Raw genomic sequence first — 12,125 nt, 5'->3', positions numbered from 1 at the left:
CAATACAATCTGCAAACTTCAATGCCAAATTCAACAAACCCAATTCTCCAACAAAAAGAAAAACAATTGCACAATCTTGGGTTTTTATGCAATATGCTTTCAAAAATCTCTCTTTTTTTTTCTTTTTCTTTTTTTGAATATATGAATGCAAATAATTAAGATCAAAATGGAAAAGAAAAATAAACAATAAACTAAATTGCTGAGAACAAAGATGAAAAACAACCAACAAACTAGGAAGCAAAAGTACGGTAAAACAAGGAACCTAATTTCAACTATGAATGATTTTTTTTTTTTAAGATGCAGAACGTGTAGGAGTATGAAACAACCTTAACTAATGTTAAAATTGCAGAATAACATAAAAACAAATAAAGCAATAAAGATAGATCAAACCTGAACAAAATTCAGTTCTGATACCAAATGATACGAACCTAGGTCGACTCGCACCTAAACCCGTATTATATTAGTCCGGATCTCAATTAAGTTCAAGTTCTCATGGAAAAACATTAACCCCTAACAAAACTATAATTAGAAACCTTGATATAATGAAGATGCCACAATAGGTTATGAAAGTCCTATTGATCAGTCAAAACCACAACACTCACTATCCAATGGTGTTATAGGTATTCAAAGAGAACAAAGAGAATTCTATCTCGCAATTAATTTTTTGAATATTATTCAAGGTATATTCTTCTTCAAAAATAAGCCCTTAAATAGGGTAAACTCACAAAGCAACAAACCCTAAAATTTTAGGTTAATACTGACCACCAAAGAGAAAAGGAATCATGTCGGCCGAAATTCAGCTACTTTCCTAAACTAATTTGGATTAATTAATTCCTTTATTTTGAATTAGAAATTAATTAATTTAAAATGAAAATAACAACATTTCTAAGTTGATTTATCCAGAAAATAAATAAATGGAAAACAAATAAAAGACTAATTTCCTAAAACAAAAAGTCAAAATCAAATTAGGAAACCAGTTGACTAGTTTGACTACTAAGGTATCTTTAACCAATTTTCAGCTTATTTGAGCTCTAAATCAGCTTCCATATGCCATTTAGGATACCAAATATGATTAATAATGATTTCCACATGTTGCCCCATGATTGGAATAAGTCAAACATGCTTGAACAAGAAGAAAAGTCAAAGTCATCGACTTAACAGCACATTTTCGGCTTAATTGAGATATTGTCCATACAATCTAGTTTTAGATGCTTTTGATTCTATCTTTACATGATTCCATGGCCTCTTGGTGATATCCATTGAATCCAGGAAATGTTGGATCCCTTCATTGCTGCCCGGAGTCTATATTTGCACTAAAACACCTACCCGGATACGTAACAGCTTCCACAACTTAGTTGCTTAAAACAAGCTTTGTATCTTCGAGTATTGACAAGCCATTTTCAGAATTAATACTCCCTTCATAAAATCAGCTAGGTTGTCCTTAAATCTCTTTGCCTGAGCTCTAGTGATTGGCCTAGTCTTCATCCGTATTGAGCGGGTTATCGGTTGTGCAGGTTTGGACAGATTTTCATCATAAACCTAATATGTGACTCTTATTTTATCTTTATTTCTTTTCTTTTTTTTTTTAAGGAGGGGAGACTTGCATTTGGAGTCATTGATGTTTATGTTAACGATTGATTGACTGATTATCACAATCTAAACTTTTGTAAGATATCGTTGAAATCATTGATAAAACAAATAAAAATTGGTTATGATTGTGATAAATCCCACAATCAAGTCTTTGATGTTGTAGCCAAGGATTTTCATAATATTCTTACAAGTTTTTTAGATTGTTATAACCGATCAATCAAGTTTTTGCTGCCATTGCCAGGGATTGAATGAATTGATTTTTGATTTTTGAAAAAGTTTATTTTAGTCAATATTAGTGATAAGCTAATTAATTGCAACTTAGGACTATTTTTCTTTCCTTTCTTATTAATTTCAACATTTTTTTATTTTTTTTTGATTTTGTAGGTGAATGCAAAGGAGTCCAAACCTAGAAATTGTACCTAAAGAATTTGGAGCTTGAACATGTTTTCTGTAATCTTACATAAGTGAAAGGAATTCAAGAGCAAGAGCTGAATTTGCAAAAGGAAGTAGTTATGGCAAAGAATGTTGTAATGAAGCTCCACCACAACCTCATTCTACAAGAGATTATTTCAAGCCATTGATGTTTGAAAGTTTCTTGGGTATTCGAAAATAACCAATAAATGCAAATAATTTTGGATTGAAACTTGCTTTGATTACAATAATTTAACAAAACTAATTTGGTGGTTCTGCTATGAGGATCCAAATACTCATTTTGCTATGTTCTTACAAATTGTAGATATGGTTAAAGATGAGCAATATAGGAGATGATGCACTTCCCTTAAAAATGTTTCCTTTTTCTTTGAGGGATAAAGTTTTTAATTGGTTACACACTATACAATCAAGTTCAATTACTACATGGTAGGAAATAGTGGAGAAATTCTTGAACAAGTTCTTTCCACCTTCCAAATCTTCACAATTGAGGAGTAAATTAGCCAATTCAAGTAATAAGAATGCGAGCTATTTCATGAGATGTGGAAATGATTCAAAGATTTGTTTAGAGGATATTCATAACATGGTTATGAAAATTGCGTATTTATTAATATTTTCTATAATAGATTACATGGTCAACCTAAACCCATTGTTAATAGTTCAAGTTGATGATCTTTAATAAAGAAAATGGTTGATGAAGAAGCCTAGTGGTGTTTTCAAGTTAGATGCCTTCGATTGATTGGTGTCTAAAGTCGATGCTTTGTCACACCAACTAGCATCTTTTAAGCTAGTTCCTAAGCCAATAGAGAAAGTTTCTTAAGTTGTTTGTTCATCGAGTGAAGCTAAGATTGAACAATAATTTATAGCAAATAAAAATAGTTAGGCCTACCAATAATTTGCCCAATGTTGCTTGGTCCACCCAAAGAAATATTGCTAATCCACCAACAAGTTATTCTAAACCTAAAGAGAAGTCAACACTTAAGGAATTAATCACATCTTTTGTTGTAGAGACGAAAGGAAGATTTAATAAGAATGAAGCTAAAATTGTTGACAAAAGTGCCATTGTTAGTGTTGGTAAGAATTTTGTTATTCTTGAAGGAGGAGTTTTTGTTGAAAATCATAGTGTTATTGATTCTAAGTCTATTGATATTGGTATGAATTCTTTTGAAAATGGTAAGTCCTTGAAGAAGGAAGTTGTCAATGATGTTAAGAAAACGACTTTTGTTGATGAGCTAGTTGGTAACATTATTTCTAAGGAGTTAGTAATTGAGAAAGAGGAACCTAATTCTAAGGTAGGGGATGACAATTCTTGGAAGCTTAATTTTAAGGTTGTGTTGGGTTCTATTTCTTTTTCTTCTAAACGATTTGTTATCCCACCTTTTCCCTATCGCAAACATTGTTTAAGAAGAAGTTGGATGACCAATTTTTTTAAGTTTTTAGATGTTTTCAAGAAGATTCAAGTTAATATACCTTTGGTTGAAGCTTAGCAAAGAACATCTAACTATGCTAGATTTTCTAAGGAGATTATGTCTAAGAAAAGGAAGTTGGAGAAGTATATAACTATTTCTTTGAAAGGGAAATGTAGTTCTATTCTTAGAAAAGGGTATCAAAAAAGCTTAAAAATTCAGGTAGTTTTACAATTCTTTCTACCATTAGAGGTTTGAAATTTAAGAGAGCTTCGTGTGATCTTGGTTTGAGCATCAATCTTATGCTACTCTCCATCTATATAAAGCTTGTCCTGGAAATATGAAGTTGACCAATATTGCTCTTCAAATTGTGAATTGATCACGTTCTATGCCATATGATGTTATCGATGATGTCATAATGAAAGTTGGTAAATTCATATTCCCAGTTGATTTTGTTGTCTTGGGTATGAAGAATGGTAAAGATATGCCTATTGTTTGATGTAGACCATTTTTAGCCTAGGGAAAAGCTTTAATTAATGTTCAAAATGCAAATCTTACTTTGAGAATAATTAATGATGAAGTGAAGTCTGATAGTAAGCATAATATGAAATTTTTGGAGAAATTACAATCTTTCTATTAGATTGAGGTTGTAAATGCTTTGAAGAAACTAAATTTGTATAGAATAAGCCCGAGTAAGATTGTTCAAAAAGCTCAGGATGAATCTATTATAAAGTTTTGTCATAAGAAGAAGCGTAATTACAAGTTTACTATTTTTCATATGTCTCACTTAAAAGAAGAATTCAAAAGAGAAACAAGAAGAATAAGAAAAGCTTGAATCCTAAGTTCATTCTAGGTTCTAAAGTTCGTATTGTTAGTGATTTAGGACTAACTTCGAAGAGTTTTTTTGTGAAGAATGTTTTACATTAAGATATTTAAAGCAAGAAGGCTACAATAGTGGTTTGCTTCATGTTTTTTCATAGAAGATTAAAGACTATGGTTAATCAATGTCAGGTTAGATTTTCCACAAGTGTAGAGTTTCTATTGGTTTTTTGGTAATCATTTTTCGGTGAAGTACAGCTAAAGACATTAAACCAAGTGCTTCTTGGGAGCCAACCTAAGTTTCTTATCCTTAATCTCTTTATTTTTTAGTCACTACTTCAATTTTGGTTTGCTTTTGAAAGTTTCTTTAAGTTTTGGTCATTCATTTTTCTAGTTTTTAGTTTACCATGTAATGTTCTTTTTCTTTGTAGGTTTTGATAATCTGGAAGTTATTTTTATGCATTTTCTAAGCATTCGAAGTTTTTCAATAATGAAAATTCGTTAAGAGGAATTGTTCTTCAAGTTTTGATGTACATTTGAAAAGTTGAGCAAATAATAGACCAAAAAGTGTTGATTTAGTCAAGTTTTGAGTAAGAAAGAATGTCCAACACTTAGGAAAATTGAGCATGGAGCTGGAAAATCAATCCGTATGGTGTGGGCACCTAAAGGGTGTAGCGTTTGTTTATTATGTTGTTAATGGTTATGAAATTATTGTAAGAAATTTAAATTAGGGCTAGCCAATGTCCATTAAAGTATAGATTTAATTTCAATATTAAGGAGTACATTAGGGCCATTGAGCCAAGGATAGCATCTTATACCGGCTAAGACAAAAGTAATGCATTGTGGCAATTGTTGGGTGGGGATACTATAGCCTATAATTTAGACTTTTTAAAATAATTTAATACCATTAACAATATATTTTATGAATAGTTACTCTTTCTCATCTAGTTATGATTATTATGATAATTGGGTTACTGGCAAAGGAATTAGTTAGTTTAAAGCCTATGATTACTTTGGCTAAAGTTTTATTCATTTCCTGCACTTTTTCCTATATTTTACTATTTACTGCATTTCATCTAAAGTTGTTTATATTTGTACTTCTTGCTTAATGGAGCTCACACACTTTGAGTAGTATATAAAATATAGTAAATTCAGAAGAATATAAATATGCAAAGATAATGAAAAATTTAGGAAACTAAAAATTTCACAAAGTCCCTTCAAATGTAGTTTACAAAGAAGGAAAATGAGCCTTTCATATGGATTACATTATTAAGACTATTGAACTTGAAGAAGCACTCAGAAATAAAAATAAAATTATTCAACTTCTTTCAAAAATATCATTCGAAAACACCAAAAAACTTACAATTTCCTGCATATAGTACTTGTACAAGTAGGAATCAAACCTTTAACAAGAGAATGATTAAATACTTCAATTCTCTTTATCTTAAGGGACAAAAAAGGCTCCTTAGATATAATGACTATTTATTCGCTGCTCTAAAAACAAGTCTTTGTGATGATCGATTCTTTTTTATGGCTTTCCAATTTTTTTTCTACCATAGAGATCCAGCTATTTTAGATGAATTAACACTAGACATAAGGCCACATAACTAAAAAATAAAATAAGGATCCCCAACTATTTTTGTAGTCTGTATGATGAGAATCCGTCCATACCCGTATAACCGACTATCCACTAGGGTGCTGATATAATATGGATGAAGTCTAGGCCGATCACTAGGGCTCAAGCCAAGAGATTTAAGGAAAACCTGGCTGCCTTTATATAGAAAGTTATCAATTCTCAAAAGGTCTTGTCCATACCCGAAGATAAAAAGCCTATTTTAAGCATCCAAGTGGTGGAAGCCAATACGGACCCAAGTAGCTGTTTTAGTACATTTTTGGACTCCAGGTAGCAAAGAATGGTTCCAACACTTCATGAATTCAATGAATATCACTAAGAGGTCATGAAATCAAGACAAGGCAGAATCAAATGCATCTAAAATGGTGGTTTGCACATGGAAGGAGTTTTTGGTCAAAAATGTTGTTTCTGTTGCTAACTTTACCGTATTTTGTTGATTTGGAATCTTCTCTTTGTTCCAATCAAGGGCATCGGGGATCATAAATAATCTTATTTGGCATCCTACATGGGATATGGGAACTGATTTGGAGCTTTTACAAGCTAAAATTTGGTCAAAAGAGTCTGATTTCTTCTTTCAACAACTCCATTTTACAGGGGTGTTTCAGAGGATAACAGTTCAGAAATTATCCCCTCTTCAACCAAGAAAGACTTAAACTCACTAGATACATATTTACTGTGCCAATTAGACCGAAGTTATTTAATATGGACACCTAATTACTTTCTACCTTGGGATTACACTACTGAAATTTATTGAAAGCTTAGACTTATGGTGCATTAGGTAAACATAACCATAACTTAAATAGTCACGAGTAAATATGATAAAATACTCAAATCCATCTCCAGCTTGAACACTCATTGGTTTGCATACATCAGTATGCACCAATTCCAGCTATCCAGTCGCGTAACTTTTTTTGGCCTTGAATAGTCTCTTTATCATCTTACCTTCCGAACAAAATTCAATATGGGTATAGGTTCAAAGATCAAAGAATTCAAATTCTACTTTCAACCAGACCATGAATCCTATTATAGTTAGTATGACCTAATCGCAAATGCCAAATATAGGTTTCGTTCAAAATTTTCTTTTGTTATATAAGAGAAGTTGCTCATCATCTATATTTTCAATGGCATTAATATTATAAGATAAAGGAGTTAAGAAATAAAGACCATCAATCATCCAAAACAAATAGAAGTACAATTACTCTTAGTTAAAACTGAGAAATCAAACTGTACTATCAAACCAAATTTACATAAACAACTAGTAGAAACCAAATTTCTTTAAAATTTGAAACAAATAAACATTCTAACAACCGTAAAGTTTTATTATTAAAAGATAACTTCACTAGTCCTATTGCATTTATGAAAACATGTTCCTTGTTTTCCAAATTTAAGCTTCTTTATTCGTTATTGAGTGGACTACTTTATTTAAGCTACTGTAAAGAATAACAAACATGGTTAGTGGTCCTAAATCAATTATTCATTTATCATTGTAATTCTCCATTAAACAAGTCTCAACTACATATAAATTACTCATATGTGATTTAAGAAAATCCTTTTTCTAGTGATCGTTTTGACAGCACTTAAAGCACTTACCTTTCGACTTTTCCACTGCAGTTTGTTTGGCAATTGAAGCTGGTCTTTTTTGCTTTTTATTCTTCTTTTCACCTTTAGGTTGCTCCTTAGGTTTAGAATAAACTTCAGCATGATATGCACTTATTGGTTTCGTGAAAACTTTTCAGCACTCTTAAGCTAGTGCATGAGATTAATAGAAGCAAGCTTAATATCATACATATCATAGTTTGGTTTGACTGATTGAAGCTGTCAAATAGAGATTCTAATATTATATCAATCTACACCTCTTCATCTAACTTAGTCCCCATCACTTCTGCACAACTAAATTGCCCCATCATCATGAGACAATGTTCCTGAATACTTCCTCTAGTTATACGAGAGTACATCAATGCCTTTATTGCTACTTATCTAACAGTAGCATCAGTAGCAATTTCTTAAGGCTTTTGGGTTATTAGGACAACTGGATTCTTTCAAACTCAGGGATAATACAAAAAAGGTTAGTTTTCCATTTTTCATAGTCACTTCCATGCATAAGCTTTTAACTTAAATCATAGCTAATAGATTTAGGTTTGACATTTTCTTAAAAGAATAAAAAATGCACATATATTAATACATAATATTCACAACAAACAGATAAATATGCAGATCCCTAAACTACATATTTTTTATATTTATTGTAATAATAATTTAGTTTCCAATATAAATACTTATGTTAGGCAAGACATTTGTAATAAACTAAACTTTGAATATGGTATTATAGTATCCTACTAAGTCAGCTCCCGAGAAAGGTTAGGTGGGTTTCAAACTCCTTAAAAACATATCTCTTAAGATAGTCCTTTTAGATAACATTAAAACATACTACTAAAAATTGATTTTAGAAAAATCAATCATTGTGTCAATATTCTTTGGCCTTCCAATAATATTAACAGAGCCTCGTTGGGAAGATTATTAATATTAAATTGAATGTATTAACCATTAATTTAATTTCAAAAATCTCTCAATATCTAAATATTGTTCACGTTGGATTTTACAACCTAATTAAGATTCTAAAACTAATTTAGGTCCAATCTAATAAAACCTAATTATCCTTATCCATTAGAGCATCACATAACTATTTTATTGTTGGATCTTTTACAAAACCCGTACGTCTTAAGTTAATTAAATTAATTTTAACCTTCGCCCATTCAATATTTTATAATTAAATTTATTTAGGTATTTTTCATAATAATATAATCTAAATATAAATCATATATTATTATGTACACTTATATATCATATGATGCAATAATATGACACCACTTATTCTATATAGAATATCAGCATATATAAACATGTTATATGCATATAATTTAAACAATTATAAAAACATAAATAACAAATAGGTTCTTAATCCATTGTTTCCTAAGAAGAAAAACTATAAGCCCAATTAGGCCACAAAGCCCAAACTTGATTTTTTGGCCCATTTATATTCCATTCTCTAGATTTTGCAAGTCTATGGGGTATGGGGCAAGAAATAACTGGTTTTCTAGGGTTTTAAGCCCAAAACACAAAACGCTAACTTATCCCTTATTGAACCCCGAGCATTAAAAATATCACTGGCGTTCGTAGAAAACTCCGATCACTGTAAAATTTTACAAGTAGGTAGACTACAATCAAGCAAAGCTGTCCAAGAAAGATACGCTGAATCAGACCATCTGCATGCCCTCATGTGCCCAAAGAAGACAAGCAAGTGAGATACACTCGTAACAGCTTCTGACAACTCATGCAGGCGTGTCTAGCACCTTTCGGCAACATTTCAATGCTCATTCACTTCGCCTCTCTGTGTATTATCCGTTCATAGTGGTTGTGTCTCAAAACAATGTCCAGAAGATTTTTAAAATTGATTAACAATGACAGCTGCACGTTTTCCTTCAAGTATCTTACATATACTTTCCCCAAAATCCTATTTTATTACAAAACAATTAAATAAAATTGCTAAAAAAAAATAAATAAATAAATCAAGGAAGAAACCTAATCTTATGATTAGCCTCCTTATTACATCCAAAAAAAATATATATATATATATATATAAGCAAAAATATACCATGGATTAAAAGCCAACAACCAATCATTCATTTATAATATCAAAATTATAAATAACATAAATATTAAAATCCTAAGTGCTATATATCTAATAAACATCATATATACATAAAAATGAAATATGAATTCAATCTATCATACATCAATTCAATCAAGGCTCTGATATCAATTATTGGAATCATACAGTGGAAAACAAGAATCGCACAGTTAAATAAGTACATGAAAGATAAACTTTCATTAGCCATTACTAACCTGTAATAGTGCAGAAAATATTTGCTTGAATTCACAGGACCTTTTAAAGTTATCTTCACATAACAGATATGCATGTGGGCATATCTGATCACAAAAGAAGCAGAAAGGTTAATTTGCAAAATGCATTAAAACCTCACGGTTCCTGTTTTTCTCTCAAGATATTTGATTTTCCTACTCACATTCTGAATCTCGAAAAAATAATAAATAAAACTTTATCTTACTAGAAGATAGAAGGCTAAATATTTATAGACTACTAACTCTAGTCTCCTAAGAAATTTATAACACACTGAGCTTAATTAATAGGCTCCTTATATCGTAATGATTAATTAAATGGACTATGTCATTTAATGAGTTAGTTCGAAAGCCCTACGACCCACTATTAATCAAAACTTCTCATCAATGAATTAGCTTGTTCCACGAGTATACATCCAATAGTATAAGTATAAAAAATGTGTTAGAAAATGGAGGATACTAATTTTTCATGCTAAGTCAACTTTTCATATTTCTTTTCACACCCACTTGTGCTACCATTAAATTCTCTTATTAATTAGTGTAGTTATTATAAGCTTTATTAATGCCTTGAATTAGGTGTCTTTACTTATACAGGTAAAATGCCTTGAACTAACATTTTACATGCACAAGTACGGAGAAATGTGTTAGGGAAATTGATGATATTGATTTTTCTTTCTAAATCATCTCTTATTATATTTTTCACCACTTGTGCTACATCACATTCTCTTATTAATAAGTATAGTTACGAGCTTTATTTATGCCTTGAACTAGGTTTCTTTGCTGTCGAAGTGATGATATAGACAACAGCATGTATTTGAACAAGTATGATTGTTTACTAAGTGCATCTACTTGGAGAAGTAATGACAACTCTTTTGTTGCTCTTTTTCACGCCAACATTTGAATGTTTTTGTTCGTTCACTTTTCAATGATGTCGATATTTTACTGGCCATTGTATTTTAACTCTCATAAAAACTATTGTGGTTGCCACTGCTGTCAAGGAATTTGGATATAGAAACAATACTTACCTATAAGATTTCAACAAGCTTTTTGAGGAGTTGGATATGCACTTTAACTTCGAAAATTTCCTTTTTTATTTTTTCGTAAAAACTTTGTAAATTTCCTTGATGATAGGGGCTTAAGTTTTTTCCTAACTTGGAATGTCATTATATATGGATTCTATAATGATTGTTTTCACTTCTAAAATCTCTCATTAGATAAAAATAAGAAACTTACATGATAGCAACAAAATCGAAGGAATTTCAATTTTTAGCAATACTTATACGTATTTGTTATGGTTGACCACGTACTTCTTCATTTTTTCTGTTTTGTTTTCTTTTTAACAGGTTCTTGAATGTGTTATTAAGCTTTCCCAAGATGGGGTTAAGATATTGGATTTTTATTTATTTATTTTTTTTGGGAGAATTAGATATGGGAATTTAGTGCAGACAAAATGAAAATTGTGGTTAATATAGCACATCAAAATAATTTAAGTAATGAATTACATTTTACACGTAGCTTACAGATTACTCAGAAACAGACCATCATCACTGTCAGTTCACAGGACATTTGGCATCATAATTAGATTGAAGAATTTTAGCATCAATTGTTTTCTTTATACTCATGTAGTAGTACATTATAATTACATTAGTTTTCATTAATTACAATATAGACTTGTTAGAAAACCTTATGTAATCTCATTTAATTATTCTATTTTTTCGAATAAAAAGAAGTATAAAATTTCAAATTATATGTTCTCTTTTTATTGTTCAAGTTTCTTTAAAAAATAATAAAGTTAAAAATACAGTAGTTTTAGAGGTATTATATTTATCAAATTTATTTATCAAATAATATTAAAATATTATTGATCACATATCATCTAATCTATATATATATAAATAATAATAATAAAACCTTATATGAATAAATAAATAAAAACAATATAAACCAATTAGATATTACATCGTTTTACCATATCTTTTGATAAATAAATTTGATAACTATTTTAATATCTCTAACATTATTAATGAAAATATTATTAAATATTTTTATTATTCATGCCATCTCTAGAACCGGCAAAATATTTAGAAATAAATTTTCTGCTATTATATTTGTCGAATTAAAACTAGATGAAAACCAAAGATTCGACAGTACTATTTAAGCCTACGTGCAAAGCAGGTAGCCAAACCTAGAAAATATAATATATATTTATAGAGTAAAGAAAATATTTATTTTTGAAAATGATAATCAGTATCAATATCTATGGATGAAATATTGTAAAATATGGCACATACCTATATTAAATAAATAATTTTATATTTAAAATAATAAATATT

This window comes from Ziziphus jujuba, chromosome 4 (assembly GCF_031755915.1).
Source record: "Ziziphus jujuba cultivar Dongzao chromosome 4, ASM3175591v1".
Lineage (NCBI taxonomy): Eukaryota > Viridiplantae > Streptophyta > Magnoliopsida > Rosales > Rhamnaceae > Ziziphus > Ziziphus jujuba.
This window is presented reverse-complemented; position numbering follows the sequence as displayed.